General features: G+C 41.3%; 1 pseudogene; it reads right to left on the bottom strand.

Moving 5' to 3' along the window:
• Positions 1-208: 208 nt before the first annotated feature.
• Positions 209-5,849, bottom strand: LOC118632742 (annotated as a pseudogene).
• Between the last annotated feature and the right edge of the window lie 5,602 nt (positions 5,850-11,451).

The raw sequence follows: 11,451 nt of genomic DNA, 5'->3' as shown, positions 1-11,451 counted from the left end.
CATTTAATCCCAACATAAACATTTTAAGAAAGTGTGAAATCACTTGTAATATTCTCCTCCTGTGACAGTGGACAGAAATGTATTACAAACTCTTAACAATTTTCCTTGACTTCTGCAATAATACATCAGGTCCTGAAGTGGCTGTTTTTATTTATTTATTTCAGTTCAAACTCTTTTTTTTTTTTAAGTTCAAGTTACCATAGTTTGGTACTCAATAAAGGAAAACTTGTTCAAATAAGGTAATCTGTAATAATCAGTATTTCCAGGTGATTGTTTACACTCAAGTAGCATTATCAGTAAATCCTTGGGAAGCCTGTCGCTGGGGTTTATATTTTGTCAAGGCCCAGTTCCTCTGGAGTGGAGATTCCCAGTTCATTTAAAAGTTGGTCTAAGTTCCTGGATGACATAAGGGTAGATTTCCTTATGAGGGCCTGCTTTGTCCTTAACCTCTAGGATGCGAACCGCACTAGCAAAATCATTGAACCGTCTGCATGCCCGCAAAGCGGCGTCAATGATTTTGGGTTCTGGGACCAGATCCGAGCCAACAAGGGTGTTCATCCCTTTATGCAATTCCCAGGCATCAATATCTGGCTTGTTGAAGTATGTCACCCAGCGAGCATCAGACTCCGCATCTGTCTCATGTGAGCCATGGGAGCAGCAGAGAACTGACTGGAGGGCCGCGGCGGGGGCGGGGGCGGGGGCGGGGGCGGGGGCGCGGTGCAGCAGGCCTCGAGGGCTGGCTCGGGCGGGCGGCTGTGGACACCGGGCAGCGGCAGAAAGCGGCACCCAGCCTGCCCGCGATGGCGGAACACCTCAAGTGGCTGTTTTAAAACATAGGTCCAGCCCTGGCCTGTTTGGAGGTTGGAGTGTCAGCCCATGGACCAGAGAGTCCTGGGTTCGGTTCCCGCTAAGGGCACGTACCATGGTTGTGGTTTGTCCCCAGCCCCGGTTGGGGTCGTGTGGGTGGCAACCAGTCCATGTGTCTCTTTCACATCATGTTTCTCTCTCTTCCTCCCCCTCCCCCTGCCACACTATCTGAAGATAAATGCAAAAATGTCCTCCAGTGAGGATAAAAAAGTAAAACGTTGGTCCAAGGTGGGAACTAGACTCATCGGGCGATCACTTCATAAGTTATACAAATGTCTAACCACTATTCTGTACACTTGAAATTAATATAATAGTGAAAGTCAACTATAACTGAAAACATTTAAAAATAAATAAATAAAACAGGGCTGCCAATTCTTTGACACTCAGCCCCTCCCCTTGAATCTTTATTTATTTATTTATATTTTGGTAAGTGCCCCTAGTGGGAACTGAACCTGGGGCCTCTCTGGTTCGCAGGCTGATGCTCCAACCGCTGAGCCAAACCGGCCAGGGCCTTCCCCTTGAAGCTTGACAAGCTTGTGACAGCTTCCATGAATAGAGTATGGCAGAAGGGACTATGTGATTTCCGAGGCTGGGTTATGGAGGGCCACACAGCTTTTGCCTTGTTCTCTGGAGCATACTTCTTAAAGCCTTGAGCCACTATTTAAGAATCTGACTGCCTTAAGTCTACTATGCTAGAAAGGCCTGGGCCAGGCACCCTAGTTGACAGCTGCCAGCCACCCACACCTGCCAAGGAGGCAGATATGTGAATGAAACTGACTTGGACCCTCCACGTCAGACCATTTTCCAGCTGAAGACTATTAAGCAAACAGAACAACCCCCAGACAAACTCTGCCTGGTCCTGACCCACAACATCATGAGATGCTGTTTTAACCACCAACTTTTGCGGGGTTACTATTATAGCAATAGGTAACCAGAACAGTGACCTCCTAAGTTACGTTGTCATTGATCAGTAGGCCACCGCTCAGTGACAATATAAGCAGCATAGTTCTGTCTGATAGACAGGGCTAGAGCCTGACTCCAGCTGTTACGAAGAACTGTGTGTCCTTTCTTCACTATGACATCTTTCCATGTTGGTCATAGAATTTACACACTAGAACATCCACAATAACTAAGTCCATTGGCTTCCAAGGTGTGTTCTTTCGGGCGTTAGGATTCCACAGACGGTGACCGAAAGCTCATCCTGGGAGAGGAAGCAATGAAGGTGGTATTGCCAAGCGGAGCAGGAGTGGCCTTGTTTCAAATCAAATTCGTTCTGCTTTGGGTAACTGTACAAAGCCTGTTGATATTCCACTTAAGATGTATATTTTTCAAAAAATGTTTCATTACTAAAACAAAAGTAACAAAAAAATGTTTCAAAGTAATGACCTTGTCCAAAGTCCTCATTTTAAAATAAAAAGCCATGTTCTGAGAAACAAAGCATCTTGCCCAATGTTATACCTCACTATAGTTCCATGATTTCTAGTGCAGTGATTTTACCATGTTTAAACAATTAACCTGTGTCATGTATTACCAGCAAGCCCTAAGAGAGAGATGAGTTAATTTATGCAATCAATATTTACTGAGCACCTGTTAGGTACCAGTTCCCATACCAGGTGCTGATGATGCGTTGAACATGATGGGCATGGTCATTGCTCTTATCAGGGTTACCACCGGACAGGAAACAATTATCAACCAGTAATTGATGGGATTTCTTTCTTCAAATGGCTTCACTCTGTCTCCATCTTATTCATAACAAGAACTATTAATAGAGAAAACGTCAAAAGACATATCATTCAGCCTCTTGCTGAGGGCAAATGTTAAGTGGTAACAGGGGAAAAGGGGAGGAAGCAGGGAACTATGGAAATCCAGAAACAGACATAATTAGATCTCAATTAAGCACAGTAGAGTCATGTGGATAAGAGCACAAGGCAATATAGACTTTTAAAATTTATAAAATTGCTCAATTGAATTTTCAAGAAGCTTTACTCACTTCTTTGTGTTATTTATTTACTTTTGTTTGAGAATATCTCCTTAATTATTCCAAGAATTTTTCAAGTACCACATGTTTCAGGTAGCATTTGTAGAACATGTTTTATAAAGATCAAACTAAACACAGGGAGGAATGTGAGACAGTTTTCAGAACGAAATGGGCCTCTTGAGAGGGATGTTGACGTGAGTGATTTCTGAATGTCTACAGGTATAGAGATAACAATTCAAAATGTTTCATTTCAGTCAGAAAAATTCCATCTCTTCAGGCAAAACCCATTGTAGAACTTGTGAACCAAATAACTCTTAATGACTGAGTTAATATCATGGTTCATCTTTAAAGGTGCAAATGAGATATTTTAAACTTTCTGTTTTAATTGTAATTTAACTATGTAAAGGTTCTGCTTGACCACTTGAGAAAGGCTAGCTGTAGCAATAATCTCTCCAACTCATTCTCTTCTTTGAAAGATTCCAGTTGGGGCAAAAAATAATCTTAAACTCACCCACAAATCCTTTACTTTTCATGGTCCATAATTTAAACCCAAACGTGTTGTTCTTTATTAACAGAGAAAGCTCATTTATTTGGCATTGACATCATGGAGTAGTATGTTACATACATAATAGTTACGTATATTTCACCTATCTCCCCAAATCAGAGATGAACTCTTTGTGACTGCAGCCTGTGTCTTAGAGCTTTATAGTATCAATCTCCTAACACAGACACCTAACTCCAAGTTAGTACTCAACAAACGTCTGTTGAGAGAACAGACAATAAATCGCACTTTATAGCATTTCACTTACATTGATTAATTTTTATTTGTTTTTCACAACAACCTTATGACTCAAGAAGGTCGACTACAAAAATAAGGCTTAGAATATTTGTCACTTTTACAGCCATAATATTATTGTGCGGTGGGACCAGAACTGGACTTTTGTGACCAAATTCTGTCTTCTTCCCACTCCCATCACAGAAGGAGGAAATAAAAGCTTGCACTTGTTTTGGTGGTTGTTATTCCAGCAAAGCAGTTGTGTGTTTTATAGTGTTAGTTCATTCTCTAGCACCATGCCTTTTTCATGTCCTTCATAATACTTACTACAATTTGTAATTCCCTATATATGTGTTTATTTGTTTGTTGTCTGTCTTGCCTACCAGACTGTGAGTCCCACACGGGCAGGGAACAGGTCAGTTTAATTACCCAGAGCCCAGCACAGTGCCTCATGCGTAGTAGGCATTCAAACAGCATGCGTTGAATGTTTATTGAATGTTATGGAAAATGTTTTATTCTCTCTCCAGTCCTTGAGCTTCAATAGTGTTAGGAACCATGCTGCCTCGGGGGTAGTTGCCACTGAGCTGATGGCAGTAGAACGAGGCACCTAGGGTCCTACCCTTATGTTCTGACCACACTCTCAGAGCCAAATGACTGGCATTTATTCTCAAATATGAGCTTTTGTCTCATTCAGATGTGCTTGCAATAGAATCAGACATTTTCATCCATGACTGATTTCCTACATAGGAAAACTAAAATTTAGAATCCTATTATTTGGTAGGTGCTTCCTTTAATTGTTTTACACTTTTTGTAATTTTGAGAGTAAACCTACACTTGATACAAAATTCAAACAAATATTACTCTTTCCCAAACCTGGTCCCATTTCCAAAGAAAACCTTTTTTCAGTTCCTTAACAAATCTTTTCAGAAAAGTTTTATTCATTGATTCCTGTGTGGGGTGCATATGTAATGTAATTTATTATTTAAACCAAGACACTTTTGAAGGAGAAAGAAGGTACTGTTAATAATTATGCAGGAACAGCAAGCATATACCAGGAATGTCCTCAGCACACCTCCATGGTCACCCCACCTTGAAGTCTTCTTACCCAGGCTCTAGTAGGTACATCCAGGGCTTGACCACCGCTGAGGGTCTAGTTTGGTGAACTGTCCAGCTGCTCAATCTTATGCTTTAGAATTTAGCCTGTGAAACAGCTTTTATTGGTCCCCAGGGAAATAAGAATAGTTAATACTCAATTATGAGATTTTTATAAAGCTATACTGACTCAATTTATTTATTTTAGAGAGAGAGAGATAAAGACAATGATGTGAGAAACATTGATCTGCTGCCTCCTGCACGCCCCCTACTGGGGATTGAGCCTGCAACCCCCCGCATGTGCCCTGACTGGGAATCACACTGGGACCTCTCAGTCCATGGGATGACGATATATAAAAAAATTGTATCATATTCTGAGGTTATGCCCTTCCCACTCTGTTTTGGTAATAAAATGTCATTTCAAGTGTGTGAAGGCTGTTGTTTTCATTTTTTCTTTCTCAATGTCAGTTGCCATTTCAAATGCAATGACAAGGAACAATAACCTACAAAAATAGATCTAACAGAAAGTTTGAAAGAAGCTACTATAAATGTTTAGTGATATCATTGAAGCTCCTTCTTTATTTTAACTTCACTGCTCATAGCATGATGCCTCCTCGCTACCTGACAGCAAGACGCGGGCCGAACCTCCAGGCGTCATGCTCAAGCTCCAGGCAGGAAGGGGAGAGGGCAAAGGCCTTGTATTCACAACGCTTACTTTTTAAAAGTTGGCCCAAAGAAGCCCTTCCCAGTAGATGTCCTTTTACATTTCAATAGGATGAATGAGGTACATAACAATCTATAGGTCAATAACTGACCAATCAAGACAGCTGTAGAGCTTTCGAAAAAAACAAATTTCCGATCACATCATGCCTGTGCTCACACTTCAGTGGTTTCCCCACTGTGCTCAGGGTCAAAACCAAAGTGTACTCAGCCCCTCACCATCTGCCCTCCCTGCTGTATTTCCTGTCCGATCAGCCCCTGTTCTTCCCCTCACTCTTCTGTTGCACACACTCCGGCCCTTGGCTGTTGTGTGAGCACACCCAGCGTGCCTCCTCCTCGAGGCCTCTGTGCACCCGTGTCCTCTGCCTCCAGATACCAGCATGACTCACCCTTCTCCTTGAGCCCATCTTTAACCATGGCTGTAGAGCGAAGTAACAACCATCGCCCACCTCAAACCATTGCTCCCTAACTCATCTTGCTTCATGCTTCTCCTTACAGCATCTGCGGTACTCTACTTGCTTACGTATTTAGTTGCTGCTCGTCTCCTCCCACTAGAGTATAAGCTCCTTGTGGGCAGGAGCTTTGTCTGTTCCGTTCACAGCTGCTTCCTCGGTGCCTAGAACTGTGCCTGGCTCAGGGCGGGTGCTGGATTAACACTGAATGAATGACCACGCTGGTCTAGGGTCTCATGACTCACCCTGAGGCCTGAAGTAGAGGCTCCTAAGATCAAGAGATCGCCCCTCTTTGACTGAGCAAGTCTGACGCCTAGTGGAGTGGAAAAGGCTTCTGAGCAGGTAATAGGCAGTGTTTGCTACAATGTTCTTACTTGGGAAACTGAAATACTGAAAACTCTGTTGGTTCCGCCCAAGTAAAAAAAAATAAAACCCACCCTGGTAGGTGTAGCTCAATGGTTAGAATGTTGGTTCTTGCACCAAAGGGTCTTGGGTTTGATTCCCTGTCAAAGGCACATGCCTGGGGTGCAGGTTTGATCCCTAGGCCAAATTGGGGCACATTTATGAGGCAGCCAATCATGTCTCTCACATCGATGGGATGTTCTCTCTCTCTCCTCCTCCTCCTCCTCCTCCTCCTCCTCTTCCTCCTCCTCCTCTTCCCTCCCTCCCTTCCTTCCAGTCTCTCTAAAACTCAATGGGAAAAAAATTCTCAGGTGAGAATTAACAAAATAATAGTAATAAAAACTTAAAACCCCAAATTAAAGTACTTAGAAAACTCTTTGCCCACCAACATTTTTACCTTCCTTCCTACCTTTTCACCTTTGCCCTGCCCCTTCCACGGGGCTAATGACCTTGGTCCTCTCCCCTTCTGAGTGGGGCAGGCCCTGCCAGGAGCACCATCATTTCTACGCTGTCCGCCTTCTCTGTGTTGACCCCTGACGGCCTCCACTTCCCACGGCTCCCCTGTGGGCGGCTCCTCTATATCCTAAGCTCCTCCATTGTGGAAAATGAAACCTAAAATATAAAACAATGTCCTGTATGTGTTAAATGTAAGTTTCTAAGAAGCATGCCATCGATGAATCCTAATGACTGTATTAGTCATAAAGGGAACATAATATGTTTGTTTTGCATAAAACGTTTAGTAATAAAATAATTGCCAAAGTATTTCAGTAGAACTCATAAAAGATAAATGCTCTACTAATGCTTTGAATCAAGATTTTAGTCCTTGGTCTGCCATCACCATTGGGAATGTAGTTAGATTATAAATAACACATTCTAAATTGGTCTTCTAACTCTCACACATTGTTTGCTGCCTCTAAACTTTATCCCTTAGCCTCTTCCCCCTGAGTTGTTACACATGTATGAGGAGTTCGCCGCTATTATTAGCCTGAAATTGTTTTTTAGCAAAATGATGATCAGATGTCAGGAAAATTAGCAGCATTCTGTGTGATTCTGTGTTGCACAATGTGGGGAGTGGATGTGCTCACAATGTGGAGCACAGTCAGTGGGAGTGTGGGTGGGAGACGGAGAAAGGAGGGCAGGTTCCCGTCCCTGGTGTGCACAGAACACCTGCTCCTTTATACTACCTGGAAAATCAGACTCACGGTAGCACAATAAGCCAACTTCTGAGGTCTATTTGAGTAGTTAATGTTCAAAAGAAATAGTATGCTCTGTAAAAACAGTTTCCTCCTGGCAAGTGGGACTTTATTTTTGAAATTTTGTATAAGATTAAATGATCTCTTATCACCATTTCAAAATAGACCGGAAAGTGTTTTGTACTTATTTGGTCTTAAGATAGTAAGTAAAGGCGATGTTCCTCCCTTCTCCACACCGCTGCTCTGTTCCCTGGGTGTACATATGTATGCTTGGACATATGTGGTGGACAGACATTCATTAAGCCCACAGGACTGAGCCCTGATTATGAGATGGGCACTGTAGGTAAGACATGATAATGTTCAACAGCAACAATATGCCTGCTTTCAGGAAGCTTACATTCTGGTGGGATGTGGCAATAAATAACCATCATACAACAGATGAATGTGCAAAAAAATATCAAAAGTGAATGCTATGTACTGTATTAGAGAATTAAAGCAGGTTGATTTGAGAACTACTTTAGGTTAGGTGTTAGTAAAAGGCGAAAGATTTATCCGATCTGATGAGAAACCAGAGTTAGGTTAGGTGTTAGGAAGCCATCTCTTAAAAGGTCATTTAAGATGAGATCTAAATGACAAGAAATAGCCAGCCAGGAAAAGCTCAGGGGTATCCTTCCTCCGGGAAGAGGAAACACCTAGGTCAAAGACCCTAGCAGAGAGTAAGTGACTTGATGAACAGGAAGGTCAAAGGCTAAAGGAGAAAGGAAGAGGGAGATAATGTTGGTGAGGTGGGCAGTGCCAGGGCTTTATAAGCTGAGATGAGAAACCTGGGTTTTATTCTACTCATTGCCATACAAGATTCACTGTAGGAATATACTTTCATTGTATTTATCCACTTGATTGTAGATGAGCACTGAGTGGTTTCCAGTGCTATAATGAAGGGTTGTATAATGGAAGGGTGTGTGCAGCTCCCTAGCTCCTTTGGATACACATACCCACAACCCCTAATCATGCTATTTAAATATCAACAAAATATATCTAGAGTTCAATAACATGTTTTTCCATTGCAAAACTAATATGTGTTCTTTCTTGAAATTTGGAGGAAAAACTGTAAAGAAGAAAATCATCACCAGCGTCCTACGATCTGGATATGGTGAATATCTTACCTTTGCCTCTGCAAATCCTAGCTCCACCCCCTTCATCCTGCCTCGCCCTGGAAGCCTGATCTTTATGATCTGCGTTGACCAGCCCCCAGCATTCTAGCTTCTGTTAGATCTGGCCAATGGGAGGCACTAGCAAGAGGTGGGTGGCGGGGTGCAGGAGAGAGGTTGGGGCATTTATTCTCCTTGTTCATGTCCTGTTAGATCTGCACAGATTGGCTGTATCTCTCTATAAAAGGCCTCAGTTCCTGTGAGACAGCTCTTTCCATACAGCTACTCTTTGAATTCCAACTGTTCTCTTTAGATCCTGCCCACACCTTTGTAAATAGTCCCTTTATTAAATGTTCCTCAAAATACCTGTCTGTAAATGCCATCCATATCCTAAAAGCCTAACTGATAGACCAGAGATAACATTTTCTGTATTTATTTCTAATATATTTCCAATATATTATTTATATCTAATATATTTCCAGTACTTTGGATCATGCTTTTGACAATTAATATTGCATTTTCCCACATTATTAACTATTATTTGAAAATATTACTTGCATGGTTATATTTATTCCAGTCATGATCAGTGATTATTGAACACTTAAACTATTGCCAGTTTCTTGCTATCATAAATAACTGTGATGAATAATATCCTTACCCGTATTTCTACTTTTCTGTTTAAAATCATCTTTCCTTACTCTGAGGTTCTGAAAATATTTTCCTATATTATTATCTAAAATTGAATAGTTTCATCTTTCATATTTAGATCTACAACTGACTGTAGTGGATGGTTCTTTCCCATGGATACTCCAGCTGTCCCAGCACCATTTAAGTGACCATCCCTTCTCCACTGCTTTGCAATGCCACCTTTTTCATAAATTAAATGTCCATATGTGCATAGATGTATTTCTGGGCTTTAGAGTGTTCCATTGATCTATCTATTCTTATGCCAACGCTATATTGCTTTAATCAATGTAACTTCACAATAAGTCTTTTGTTGCTGTTGTTAATCCTCACCCAAGGATATTTTTCCCATTGATTTTTAGAGAGAGTAGAAGGGAGGGAGGGAGGGGGAGAGAGAGAGAGAGAGAGAGAGAGAGAGAGAGAAACATCAATGTGAGAGAGACACATTAATCTGTTGCCTCCCACATGACCCCAACCAGAGATTGAACCTGCAACCCAGATATGTGCCCTTGACCAGGCATTGAACCCGAAACCCTTTCATCCATGGCCAGATGCTCTAACTGCTGAGCAAAACTTTCCAGGGCCACAATAAGTCTTGACAGCTAGTAGAGTAAGCTGTTTTACTGGTTCTTTTTAAAAATTGTCTTGGCTATCTTTTTTTTTTTTTTTTCCATGTTTTAGAGGAATAGTGGTGCTAGAGGGTTTTCTGTTTTGTTTTTAATTTTATTTTGTAAATAAACGTATGATAATGTTGACTTTTTTTGATGGGTATACTTTTATGAATTTTAACATAATTATAGATTCTTGTAACACCTCCCAAGTCAGGATGTAGAAAGTTCCTTGACCCCCAAACTTTCTTATTCTATCCCTAACCCCTCAAAATCACTGATCTGTTCTCTATTGCTAGTTTTTCCTTTTTAAAAAGGTCATGTAAATGGATTCATACAGTATGTAACCTCTTGAAATTGGCTTCTTTCACTCAGCATAATGTCTTGCTATTCTCCCAAGGTGGTACGCACATCAATCGTTTATTCCTTTTTATTACTGAGTAGAAAGAATTTCACTGTGTGAATGTTCACATATTCACCCTTTGGAGAACACTTGGAGTGCTTCCAGTTTTTAGCGATATGAAGAAACCACTATAAAGGTTTGTGTGTGGGTTTTTGTGCCATCTCTTGGCCTGCCGGGACTGGTGCAACGCAATGAAACTAGAAGCACACACTGCTTGGAGTGAGGGGGAGCTTTGCAAGGTAGCAAATGCTCCAGATTTCTGGATGCAGTCCCATTTATTTGCAGATTGGTACCCCCAGTTCACAAGCAGATTTAAGTAAATTATTTCCTTATGATGGCATTACGGCAAACATACACCTCAGCTTTGTCTCTTGCTTTTTACAGGAAGAGACCTTGAAGAACAAAGCCTTATTCACATGCAAATGAAGCACCCAATACACCTGGGCGGGCCAGGTTTCCCCTGGGCTAGGATTCCGAGAATGCGTTAACACAAGGTTGAGAGTGCTTAACACAAGGTTAAAAAACATCCATCTTCCAACCCCCAAACCCCACATTTTTGTGTGAACATAGATTTTCATTTCAATTAAGTAAATACCTAGGAGGGGGACTACTGGATAATAAGTGTATGTTAAACTTTATATGACACTGCCAAAGAGTTTTCCAGAGTGGTTGTACCATTTTGTATTTTCATCAGCAATGTGTGAGAGTTCCAGTGACGGAGAGCACTTGATGCTTTCTTTTTTGGAAGCCATTCTAATAGTTTGAAGTGGTATCTCACTGTGGTTTTAATTGGCATTTCCCCAGTGATTAATCATGTTGAACATCTTTTTATGCATCTGTTTGCCTTCTATATATTCTCTTTGGTAAAGTGTCTACTCAAGTCTTTTACACCTTTTTCTATGTAGGGAGTCCATTTTCTTATTGTTGAGTTTTAATAATTCTTTATATATACTGAATACAAGTCTTCTTTTGTAGGTTATGTGATTTGAAAATGTTATCCTCATCTATAACTTGTCTCTTCATCCTCTTAACTGTATCCTTCACAGGGCACAGTTTTAATTGGAGAAAGAATTTTGATGCTGATGGTGCTGCCATTGCTGTCTGAAGCAATGGTCATGGCAAAGCCCCC

This window comes from Molossus molossus, unplaced genomic scaffold (genome assembly GCF_014108415.1).
Source record: "Molossus molossus isolate mMolMol1 unplaced genomic scaffold, mMolMol1.p scaffold_m16_p_17, whole genome shotgun sequence".
NCBI classification, from domain to species: domain Eukaryota; kingdom Metazoa; phylum Chordata; class Mammalia; order Chiroptera; family Molossidae; genus Molossus; species Molossus molossus.
The sequence above is the reverse complement of the archived record's forward strand: the minus strand, read 5'-3'. Positions and strand labels throughout refer to the sequence as shown.